Source organism: Pyxicephalus adspersus, chromosome 8 (genome assembly GCF_032062135.1).
Source record: "Pyxicephalus adspersus chromosome 8, UCB_Pads_2.0, whole genome shotgun sequence".
Lineage (NCBI taxonomy): Eukaryota > Metazoa > Chordata > Amphibia > Anura > Pyxicephalidae > Pyxicephalus > Pyxicephalus adspersus.
The window spans coordinates 67,261,738-67,274,777 of NC_092865.1; positions in this window are offsets into that span (position 1 = coordinate 67,261,738).

A 13,040-nucleotide genomic window follows, 5' to 3' on the forward strand; every position below is an offset into this window, starting at 1 on the left:
AAAGCACTGGTGAACTCAGCAACGCCAAAAGACCTGGACGTCCACAGAAGACAACACTGGTGGATGATTTCCATGGTGAAGAGAAACCCCTTCACAACAACCAAAATTAAAAAAAGTTGACTCTGTCCAAATATTTATAGACCTAACTGTATATTAAAAGAAAAAAGGATTACATTTTTATTTTTTTTAAAAACTGTGTTTTTCTATTCCTATTTGTGAAAGTGGTGAATGGTCCGGAACCAGCACTGCATTTAGTTGCTCCTTTCTTAGTTACAGTTTATTGGGGAAATATGCTATTTGTAAAGTCAAAAAAGAAAAATGAGTATAATCGATGGCAGTTATTCTAAACCAGGGTTCCTCCAGAGCTGTCTAGGGGTTCCTTTAGCAAAGAGCAATGTGCCTCTCAGGTCAGTTTAAGTGGGTGACATTCTTCCCAATGGCCAGCAATGTAGGAGACATTCTTCCTACTAACTAATGTACTGTGCGCCGTGGATTTTGTTATTATAGCAAGGATTCCCAAAGACCTCAAAGATTTCATAGGTTGGGGATCTGCCATGATGAAAAGGTAAAAAAAAACACTGATTTATAGCTTCAAATGCCACTATTTTCCTCCCTAGAGGTAACCCCGAGTGTGACTCTGAAAACGATAACCCCGAGTCACACTCGGGGTAGGTAATCCTATGGGAAGTAATAGTAAATACAGCCTTACCTGATCTGCCGGTATCCCGCGCCGTTCATCGCCGCAGTCCCTGTCTTCTACCTTCTTGCTCCGGCCGGCTTCTGCATCAGATGAGTCACCGGGGGAGTTCCCGGTGACATTGGTGCGTGTACGTTGCAGGCGGGGCGGACGGGAAATTCAAAATCCATTTGTATTGCATTCAATACAAAATAACTGTTTTGAATGCAATACATTGGATTTATATGTGTAAAAGCAGTACATTGTTTTAAAGAACATTTATTTTACAGTATATATAATAGTATGAGTATAATATGTATTTTTTTTTACCAACACTAGTTAAGATACATATAAAACCTTTGGCTGGAAATTATAATTTACAAAAACTTAATTACAACAACTTTTTTTTACTTATACACTAACAAGATGAAAAGTTTTATTTTCATCACTTGAAATATACCTAAATAATTAGGCAGCTGAACGGAACAAATTACAGAGGGCTTAGTGACACAGGATCAGGTAGAAGGATTACAACCTTCTCATGGGAATTCTGTGGTTACTGTGTTTCTTTTCCCAGAATCCTCTACTTGTCTTAGTCTCAGACTGCAGAGAAACAAGGTTTATATTATGCAAAAAATGGACACAATGTAAATCTGTAATGTAAATCTCTTTAGCTCTATTTTGCTATTAATTGAAGGTGGCTTTCACATAAAAAGACAAGGAAATAGATTGTGAGGGTGTTTGGAATAATTGGGTTGTGTTTTCTTTTTTCCATGTTCTAGACTAACCTTTCTCTGCCTTTTTAACAAGAGGGAACTTTTGCAATACCCTCAAGGTCTTAGGGAACCCCTGCTATATTTATTATATCCACTGCTGAAAATACATTTGCTTTGTGGTCAGTGGGAAGAATGCCTCTTACATTGCTGACCATTTTAAAGAATATCATTCTTACAGGCAGCCAAAAAGATCATTGGTGTCATTTAAACTGACCTGAGAGGTGCAAATTGCTCATTGCTCAGGGAACCCCCAGCAATCTCTGGAGGAACCCAGGTTGGGAAACATTGCTATAGATTATTGTGGAAAATCATATGGTTGCATTAAAAGTAGACTAGAATTTTTAGGCGAGTGATTCATGGGGGTGTCAATGCAGAGGGCAAGGAATGTGAGTGTGGTCACTTCTTACTCGCAATAAAAAGCTCCTATGGGATAATAATAAGAATAATAAAAGTACTTCTGAAAATAAAAGGTGAATGATCTTGGCTACACGTAAATCAAGAGTTTAGTGTTGGGAAGGATAATAGACCAGGCAACAAATGTAAGGAAGCCTAGAAAAAGAACGGTTGGGAAATCTTCAGTTGAAATGGGTCAGGCACTAGTAAAGTAGTATCAAGTCTATGGTCCAATGGCCCCCCCTCCAAAACACATTAGGCACAATGTCATATGACTGCAAACCTCTGGTTAGAGACCCATTCAAATAGTTGCTGTGATCGATGCCTAAAGGCTGACAACTAAAAGAAGAAGGCGTTCTCTGCCACTCCAAACTGATATCAGTGCTGGTGTTGTGTCTTCTTTCCCATCTCCACGTGACCGTGAATTGCTGTCAATATTCAATAATCAATATGGAATGATCAGGTGAAAATGGTGCTATGGTTCTCTAGAGGGCTTGTTAAGTGCTTCTGACCTTTTTTGAAGAACATGTTAATCCAGAGATTTTTCTACATGCTGCATTATTGAAACACAATATATTGTTAGTGGCAACCTTAGACAAATAAATAATGACATGGTGTAATATGCGTAATCATGCATTGTTGTTCATATGAGGTTGTATTTACCTAACTTTTGGACCTTTTAAGGACCAGGTGATTTTTATTATGTTTTGATATGCAAAACCTTACCATTTAAAAGTGGCACTATATTTTTTCACATGTCTGCATGCTTTATGATAGCTGTTTAGCATTAAAATCCACAACTGTTGCCTCTTGGAAAGCCAAGGAATAAAACACTGAGCAGGAATGTAATAAACGAGCTTAATTTCTACCTTCAATGCAGTTCAATTGGCTCATTCTCCATTTGTCTATCCATGACTATATCATTTACTGTGGTAATGTGTCATTCCATCCTCTAAAGTGGTCATTAATTTATCATTTATAGAACCAGATCTATTTTCGTATAAATCAGTTCAGTGGATGATGACGTCCGCAGCCAAGGAGAGGCTGTTGCCTATCTGGCATTACATGAAACATGAATAATTCATCTGAAAAGCCCTTTAAACTGGTGGCAAAATCCTTGGAGAGGGCTGAGTACAAGTATTATACTCTTCTCTCTGGACGCCATGTGGTGACCTTGGAAGCTTACTCTGAATCTTTCAGTTACCTGATTAGACAGATCTTTTTTCCTTCTTTGAACATTGCCTGTGTGGTAGTGTTAGTTTTAGGAATAAAATGCAATATACCATTATCCATGGCTAAAAGATTTCTGGTAATAGCGTGTGCAATGAAAAATATTTGGTTTCTATAGATTACCAAAGTTTGCAAATTTCCGGCCAAGTAAACATTCATTTCATTTTATTACAGTACCATTTAGTTTTATATATATATATATATATATATATATATATATATATATATATTAGAAAATAACCCACCTGCATGCCGTAGAGAAGGGTGAAACCGTGGTGAAAATGTATATATTAGGGTGCTTCATGACAGTATATATTGGTACATTTTATTTTTTTAATGTTTTACGCTAATTTATGTATATTTAAACCCAGTCAGTAAAAACCCACATATGCCTTAACATGTTAATGTAATTTCAGAAGTAAAATTTTTTATTAAAATAATAATGGTCCATCCTGCCATGATAATGTTCTGAACCCTTATGCTTCTGGGCTCTGGCTCTCATTTTGTATTAGTGATTCAATTTTGGTATTTTTTACATTAACATTACAATAAACCATACATTTTCATGAATGCAGTAAAAGGAAAAGATTCACTTTTAATTTTGTGTCCTGTGGACAAGTCCTGTGAAAGTTGTGCACATGTTTATCAAACTTGTATTTGTGATGACCTGCTTTGCCAGTATGATTGGTTATCTTTAGGCTTTGAGCACACACCCAGGGTATAGCTGATATGATACAACGTGTTTGCAACGCTTTCAGCTAACTTTAGGAACATATCTGGGAGACTTTAAAGTACCTCTAAGCTCCAGTTTTGGGAGGGTAGACACACCATAGTGGAAATGTTGCCACTTGACAAGACTAACAAGCTGCTAAAAAGCCTTCTAGTGAAGTGAAGATCGAAGATGGCAGTGCACCGGGGCCAAGAGGAATTCCAAGACGACGCGGGACCAGATCGTGGGAAGGACCAGCGCCATTGAGGGACCTGCCAGATTAAAGGTGTCATTTTTTTTAGTTTAGTTCTGCTTTAAGTAAAACTTATGTTGGCATTTTGTTATTTTTTGAGACACTGCAGGGACAGTACAAATCCATAATTCATAATGAGTGGGCAATTAATATCATATATTATAGTGATAAAGCAAAAACTAAAGATCAGTATATATTAATACCCTTTTCGTCGTGGAGCTGCAAAAATTTAATATGAAAAACTGATCTTCTATTCCAGCCGCAATATTGCGGCTGTTAATCAATCACAGGTGGGGTGGACATTAAGGGATCTATTTATAAAATAGGAAGTTGAACATTCCCTCAAACATTCCCTAGTGGGAATAAATTACTTCCATTAAAACATATGGACCTGAAAGATTCTTACTAAGGAAAGTGTTTAGGGAATGTCAGACTCCCTGTTTTATAAATAGGTCCCTAAAAATGTTCATTGCAAGTAGAAATTGGTAGATTTCAGTGAAATTTCCCCATTTTGCTAAATTGAAATTAAAATTAAGGTGAAAAGATGAAATGAAGATGTTGTTGTTAGGAAACGCTTATTGGGACAGCGATACCATGCTGTGTACCACCCCAGTATCCCACACAGCCTATTTTGCCCAGCAATGTCACTTGAAGCAAAGAGAATACAAAAATAGCAGCAGACCTTGCTTCCCTTTACCTGTGCAGCTTGATGTATTTTATTGGCATCTCTTGCTTAATAAGTCCTAGGGGCAACCATGTGCTAGGAAACGCAACCAGTCTCCCGAGTCTGAGCGGAGGTTTGCTATAGGTGTAGAGTGCAGGGTTAGATTGGGAGACTGATACTTTTGCTGAACCAGGTCCCTTCAGGTGTGTGGTGGTTTTTAAGGATGCAATTGACTTTAATATCCTGGATTTGTATGTACAAAAAATTAGCTCCGCATAAGCCGAGGGAAAACATTATTGGTAAGCTAAACAGTAAAACACGGCATTTTCACTCCATTTAAAATGCACCCAATACTCAATCAGCCTGACAGGCAAAATCATTTTCATGGAAAATCAGCCATGACTACCTCCAAATTCCTTCATTACTGATGAGTATGGAGGAACATGTGACTCTCTTCCCTTTCTTTCCTAATGAATTACTGGGTACTTAAATGGTATTCCTGTTTTCATTCAAAATTATATTTTGTTATATTCTATATTATATTTATTCTTGTACTTTTATAATATGTTTTTAACTTATATGTTTCCTATATTTTATACTATAATATTCCTGTATTTTTATTGTAGTTTTCTTTTAACTAAGTGGGAGAGGTGCTACTACAAAGAATAACCCCTTTAAAATATTGGCAATATTTTCTAAATTGCACAGATTCTTGGCTTACATTTAAATTAAATTGCTGTGATTCATTTTAGTATTCACTGCCAAGGTAATCTAAGAGACCTCAAAAAAACATTCAAGCTGCTCTCTCCAAGCAGAGAAGCCAACTAAACGTTGACTTTTTACTAGTTGTGAAAAATATTGTTAATGTTCTTTTAATTGAAATCCTCTGTGTTTATCATTTTTTTTCACTTCTCTAGCATGATTCATGTTCAGTTCACAGATGTTATGATCTCGAATAAATGCATACATCTGCCACACAACATAATTGCTTCATTTGCTATATTAAACATGGGATTTAGACTCTATGGTTATTGTGAACCAGATTGGACAGCACAAAAGGAATATAAGAGTACTGACTTTTACATCATTACAGTATGATTCATTTGTCAAAAGAATCTACTTTTCTTTATAACAAACAATTAGATGACAATAATCTATGATTTGGCCAAAGTCTCTTTTACACCAACATTAACCTTCTTAGAATATATTGTAAATTCTCATTAAAAAGACTGTAAACAATGTAGCAAAATACCAAAAAATTTAATTCTGTACATACAAACACAAAAAGTGAAATGTTAGTTGTAAAACAAAAGACAACTAGCAAATGTCAGTGTTTTTAGCTGCTTAGACATTGATTTACACTCCCAGATAATTTTAACCTACGAATTGGTTAATAATCTTACAGCATTGGCAGGAAAGTGACATAGACTAGAATTTGTTTTAAAATTTACTCCAGGAATATATCATGATAACACCCGGGAATGCATTTTTTGTTGAGTTAGATCTTACACTTGTTATTTACTAATTTTTAGGTGGTGAATCCAGAAATGACCACAGTTTTTTTGCAATCACATCAATTTTTTACAATACAGGATACCCTCCATTTTTGTCAAAAAACATACAACATTTTCATACAATGAAAAAATATGAAATATTAACCTTAATGTATTGTTTATTTAAATTTCTTTTGTTCATACAAATGATTTATTGTTACTCTATGAAGCGGTTAAGGTAAAAATTTACGCTTATAGCTTTTCCTGGAGTATTCAGTGTTAGGACAATCCCGCCGGATGCTCCAACAATAGTCAGCCATCATATGTACATCCCATCTACTCTGATTCCGTCCTTCCATGACCTTCAGATCTTGGAGGAATTGTTCACCTTGCTCATCAACGATTGCACCAAGGTTTTCTGGAAAGTTAGAAAGATGGCTATGCAGAAAATGCACCTTGATGCTCATAACGCAACCAAGCATTTTGTAGCTCTCCAAGAGTTTATGGACAATTTCTGTGTAATTATTTGCTCGTGTGTTACCAAGAAAGTCCTTGACAATGGCTTTGAATGATAACCAAGCATTCTTTTCAACTTCTAACATTGTCCTGATTAAATTTTCATCTTTTATGAGCTGCCGAATCTGTTGACCATCAAACACACCGGGCTTTACTTTTTCAAATGGCAGGCTAGGAAATACCAAAATGAGGTATAAAGTACTGCAGAAATGCAATTTCTCTGGTTCGAAAGTATACCTTGGTTCCTTTTTCAAGTAAGTTTTTCTCACGCAGTCTTGATGCTAAGAGTTCTGAAGCCTTTTTCGATCCCAAATCACATTCTAAATCACTCAATTCATGCTGATTAAATCCCTTACTAACAGTGTCCTCTTCAATTTCCAACTCTTCATCATTGTTGTCACCTAGTTCATAACCATAATCATGTTCTTCAAGAGAGGATAGTGTAACGATAACCGGCACTGGGATTTCATCTGAATGAGCCACTGGTAGCCGATGGTAGACTAGGATACTCTATGTTATATTTATTTTTCTTGTTATATCCTGAAGTTTTCCCTATACAAAAAGTAACAGTGACTGAAATGATCTCCTGGCTCTTGCCAAACCATAGGTACACCAAATGGCATCTTATCACGTGTTCCCTTATGAGCGGCCCAAGACTTATCTTGATCACGAAGATTAACTTTGAAATATGCCAAATAGGCTTGCTCTAAAAATGTGCTGATGTTCGCCCTTTGACTGGAAATGGTGAAACTGCCACAGATATAACAAAATGATTCAGTGTTGTTTGGGCACTTATGATGAGAAACAGCACAGCCAGACATAATCTGAGAGAAAGGAAATACGTGTGTATGTAGAAAAATGAATTTAGCTTATTCACTACGTAGAGCAGCGCACAACCTCTGACCACACTGTCTTGCGTGTAAATAAATAGTCTATACAGTAATCGCATTAATATAAGCAGTAGAGAAAAATCCTGTCTTGATAGAAGAAAAATAACTGCACTTCAGCATAAGTGTAAAAAAAGCTTAAAAATTGAAGTCAACAAATATTTTGTTCAGAATTTTTCCCCAGTGTAATTTTTAATTCAAATCAGTAATTCTGGCATTGTTTCTATAAACATAAAAGGTCTTCAGACTTTTCTGCTGGAACTGATTTTCCACTTTGGCTGCTGAGCAGCATGTTGTGAGCTGTGAGATAGGGTTAGGGTAACATATAACTAAAGACAAACTTTAGTTATATTTTTTAACAATTTTTAGTTAGATTTTATTGCTGCCTATTTCTAGTTAGGGAGATTAACCCTTTTTAATTATACTGATCACCAATGTCATCAAGAATGAAAGTAAGTAAGAAAGCAAAGTAAGTCTTCTTAATGAGACACAGGTGGAAAGATGAAAAGATTAAAAAAAAAAGTTTTTACTTTAGGCAGTTTAAAAAAAAGAATGATGTAAATTGAGGATAATAAAGAATAAATAGGAAAGAAAATATTAATTAGCAAATGGCAATGTACAAACTACAAAAAAAAATAAAACAAAATCTGGTTTATTCATCATTTGCCTTATTTAAGAAACTTTACAGGTAAGTTGTACTAAACTTTCAGGATTGGCTTTGGTGATTGTCCTGGTGCACATTACATTTATGACTAATCTAATGGTATTGTATTATTATAATTACACAGTATTTATATAGCACCAACATGTATAATGAATAAGTATTTAGCTGCACTTTTCAGCTTTGGAAAGACCAGTAATTTGGACCAAATCCATTACTACATGTACAGAAATGTAGCTCAAAACCTGCCCGAAACCTCCATCATGGTTCAATATTGGTACATATTTTGTACAGCTCTCCAGGCCTTTAACAAGCAACATTTTCCGGACTGTTGGAGGGTGTACCAGGATCCTGCTGACTTCTGCTGAATCGGAGGTAATGGTACCACTAGAATTTTTCCAATTGCAAAAGGAAGTCAGCGTAGTTCGTCTACTGTGGGAAGTTCTTGTCTGAACGCTTTTCAACCCTCAAAGTTTTCAACCCTCAAAGTTTTTTATTTTAAAAACAATTCATATTTGCTGCAGAAGGGCCCCGTTGGGGGGGCGCAAAGGCCAGAGCAGCAGACCACGTCTCCCGTATGGACACAACCTTCCCACTTTCCCATTGCAGGTCTAAGTGGGTGGGTACTGGCATCATTACGTCACTCTAGGGGAAGTTTCTTTTCTGAGAGACACACAGCTCCCCATGCATGCACGGTCCGAAGTTTGTAAATTTAGTGGTCTGTGAGGTCCAAAATTTTGGCGACCACCGTTGTAAACAACCAGTTTCCCAAAAAAATACAAAAATCCATAAAGAATGTAAATACATCTTTTGTTGGTTTAGTATTCATTGCTTTGGTTTTTAGACTTTTTAAATTTTCTGGATACAGCTGGTAACCATGGGGCTGAATATGATAAATGAACTACAGCATAGTAACTAATGAGTTTATAATTATTTTCTGCATTCCTGATTCAAACGTGGAATAAGGAAACTGATTGTTTGCTACAGGTAACAGAAATTTTTCCTGTAAGTACCTTTTCCATTCATCATCCCTTTAATGCCCTAATTAGATTTTATGATGTGTGGAAATATGAGATAACCACAGGGCCTCTGTAGCTATTTACCATACCCCAAGCATTGACTATTGAAAACAGTAACTTTTCTCCCAAGAAAACCAAAAAACAAAAGCCTGACAGCCAATTTGATGAAATGAGTATTGGCTTGCAACTAGCAAAGAAACCACTCATTGCTTCGTGTACCACAGAATAAATGTAAGCACCATATGCTAGGTTCAAAGACCTCACACTTATACTTAAACTGCAGTGTTGGACAGTTCTGCATAAATGCTTGCCTAAACTAGTGAACCACCCTCAGAGATGTCCTATATGGGACTGATATTGTAGTATATATATAATTCATCTTTACGCTCAAGGTTTATATTAAGAAAACCCTAAATATGAATATATCAGCCAAAGATCATTTTGTGGGCTATGATTTAATTTGGGAAAATAAACAAAGTAATAATTTCTCTGAACCACATTTTTCAGAAAAGTGTAGCATAATTTAACAATAATTTTTAGAGCAGATGTATATACATTACAGGCTGATGGACAGATTACAAATGTCATGAGCCCAAGAGAGGTACAAACACAATAATAAGTGCAAAGAGAATATAAGAGTCTTAATGGTATGCCAGTAAGTCTGCACACAAAAGAAAGTCACAAAAATATGTTTTTTCATCCGATAGATCTTCAGAAACTCATGAGGTATTCTTTTTTTTTTTTTTTAGGCCAACGGAGCCAACAAATACCTAGGCAAATTACTGCCACCTGGCCTGTCCTGGATGTTCCAATTGAACTTCCTTCTGCTACTGTCTAAGACAGGGGTCGGCAAACTCCGGCCTTTAGGACAGATACGGACCAGCCGGTAGTTCAATCTGACCTAACGCCCCCTGGCCGATCCAGCCTAATGCCGGCGGGCAACCCACGGCTCCAGAGCCACGGGTTCTCATCGAATAGGCCAGGAGGCGTTAGGAACTACTGGAGCTGTAGCCGCTGGAGTTCCGGTGCCACCCCCTTGCAGTTGCTCCCATATTTAGCGCGGCCGGCATTGATGCTTCCGCCGCCGCGGTAAATAGGGAAAGCTCTATGAAGGTAAATCCCTCTCCTTCGCAATGCATACAGAGTAAAAGGGATTTCATTTCATGGGGCGTTACCTGGTGGTGGGCCAAGCCATTAGGGCGGGTCTGGCCTAGTGTGCTTCCACCCACCCCATAAATGGCCTAGTGGCCATAAAACTTTGCCAACCCCTGGTCTAGGATAAAGTCAGTCCTGCCACGTACATAGTTATATAGTTACATAGTAGGTCATGTTGAAAAAAGACATAAAACATATCCAAGTTAAAAAACCCTATAAGACATAGTTGGTCCAGAGGAAGGCAAAAAAAGCCCCAGAACAATTTGCTTCAACAGGAGAAAAACATTCCTTCCTGATTCCATAAGGGAATCGCATGTTCCCTGGATCAACAGTCTGTTATTTTTACGTTAAATCCTTAATACCCAGTTATATTCTGTGCTTCTAGAAATCATCCAGCTGTTTCTTAGAAATCTATAGTAGTTGGTGAAACATACTGTCAAAATGAATATACTACTATTGATCTAGTACCTCCTGCTGACAGGTCCCTGGATCATATTTCACAACCTTCAGTTATCACTTTATTAGGTTTACATGGCATAACAAAAACCCTTTTTGGGGAAATGCTGGGAGCTGAGAATAGCTGAGAGTCTTAAGGTACCTTGTTGCTTACCATTAAGCTGGAGAGGTGAAGTTGTGTCACAAGTCTAAAAACAAACAGTGTTGGTCCAGCAATCATTTAGTGGGACCCCATGATACCTTTTGCCATGGTTGAAGTCCATTCTGTGCAATGCTTAACATTTATACATAGTTTTTTCTTGGAACTTTCATGGAACTTTCTTCTCTGCAACATCCTTTTTCCCCAGATTATTAGAGATCTCTTCAATTGTCACCTTACCTATGCTCCCAGGGGCCTATTTTCAGGAATGTGAATCAGAGTTAGAGAATCTATTTACCCCATTTACTTCTCCTCTTGACCCATAAGTCCTCCTTTCCTAATATTTTAGTACCTGGGCTATTAAATTGTATCCCAATAGTATATAAGGACAGAACATTTGCATCATTTTTTCCTGACAGTTTGCGACATAGTATTCACATTCACACAAAAATACTAATTACGATATGCTTGATGACCCTGCCTTCTTTTTCATATTAAATTTTCACAAAAGTCTTACAAAAATGCAAAAACCGATGCTAGATCATGTATCTCCCTGTTTTTGTGGAGATTAGAACCTCCTCCCATTCAGCTGTGGTTACAAAGGGTCAATAGGATCTTGCATTTTCAGAACTTCTATTGTGATTGTGATTAGGGATGAGGGATGAACGCCTCTGGCATTGTCGTGAAAGTTTCCGATGGGTCCGGAAACTGGCGAACCAATTTCGCGAAACCATCGGAAGATCCAGGAAATCATTACGATCCAGCATTGATCCAGCATCCAGAATCCAGCATCCAGCATTGAGAGTTCATCTGCAGTTCCACTGCGATCCCGGGGGACTAGAGGTTAATTAACCTCTAGTGCCCGGGGATCACAGTGGATTCTCAGGGCTGCAATCATTCTTGCAGCCCTGGGAATCCTGTGTGCGATCCTCGGCACTAGAGATAAATGGGGACAAGTCTCCCCATTCAAAACCTTCACTGCTCTCTGATTTGCTGAGGAAAGCTTTCCTCAGCCAATCAGAGAGCACTAGAGGTTTTGAATGGGGAGACTTGTCACCATTTAACCTCTAGTGTAAGGGATCGCACACTGAGCTTCAGCACAGCCCGCAATCTTTTTATTTTCTTGAAGTTTTTTTTTTTTTTGAAATTTGACCTTGATCGGCAAATTTACACCGGCCATTCTCCCTTACAATGTCGGTAAGCGAGAACGGCCGAATTCGCCACGAGATTGAGTTTTAAAAACTCGCTCACTCATCCCTAGTTGTGATAAGTGGGTGATATTCTATGAGATGTTGTTCTATTAAAAGGAGTTTTTGGATTCATTCATTGGTCCAGGATAGATAACCTGGACCAAAGTATATTACCTAATTTATTCATTTGTAGGCCCCTTTCCTCTTGTTCTTTTGTCTCCATTGTTTTCCTTCTATATTCCTTCTCATCTCTTTTCGTTTCCTTGTCTGCTCTTCTTCTTATCCTTTTACAGTACTGGGTTCTCCCCTATATAAAAATTAAAACTGTTAAAGTTACAGAGAAGGGAAAAATTTCAAAATTTTACTCAGCAATAGTAGAGATTGAAGTATAGTCAATTTATGCTCACTGTAATTGTCTAACCTCCTAGCAGGTTTTGTAATTGTGTATGGAACTGTTTTGTCTTCATGGATAATCAGGAGTTGGCACATGGTATTTCTCCTTTCATATTATGCAAATATTATTTGCTGTTGTATGATTTAAAAGCCATTTTCAGTTTTATTTCTCTTTCTTTTAAAAAAAGTTCTTAAAAAAGGAGGCACAAAAATACCCTACAAGTTTCAAAGGCTCATGATTTACTGATTAAATACCTATTTTAAAAGGTGGGTTGTATAATCTCCTAGAACATAACATCAATGTGACAATAAACTAATGATAAATATGGTATGCATAGTACATAAAGTAAACATGACTTGAAAATTATGAAGAGTAGTAAAGTTTATTGAGATATATTAAGATGAAAAAATATTTCATAAATGCTTGAAT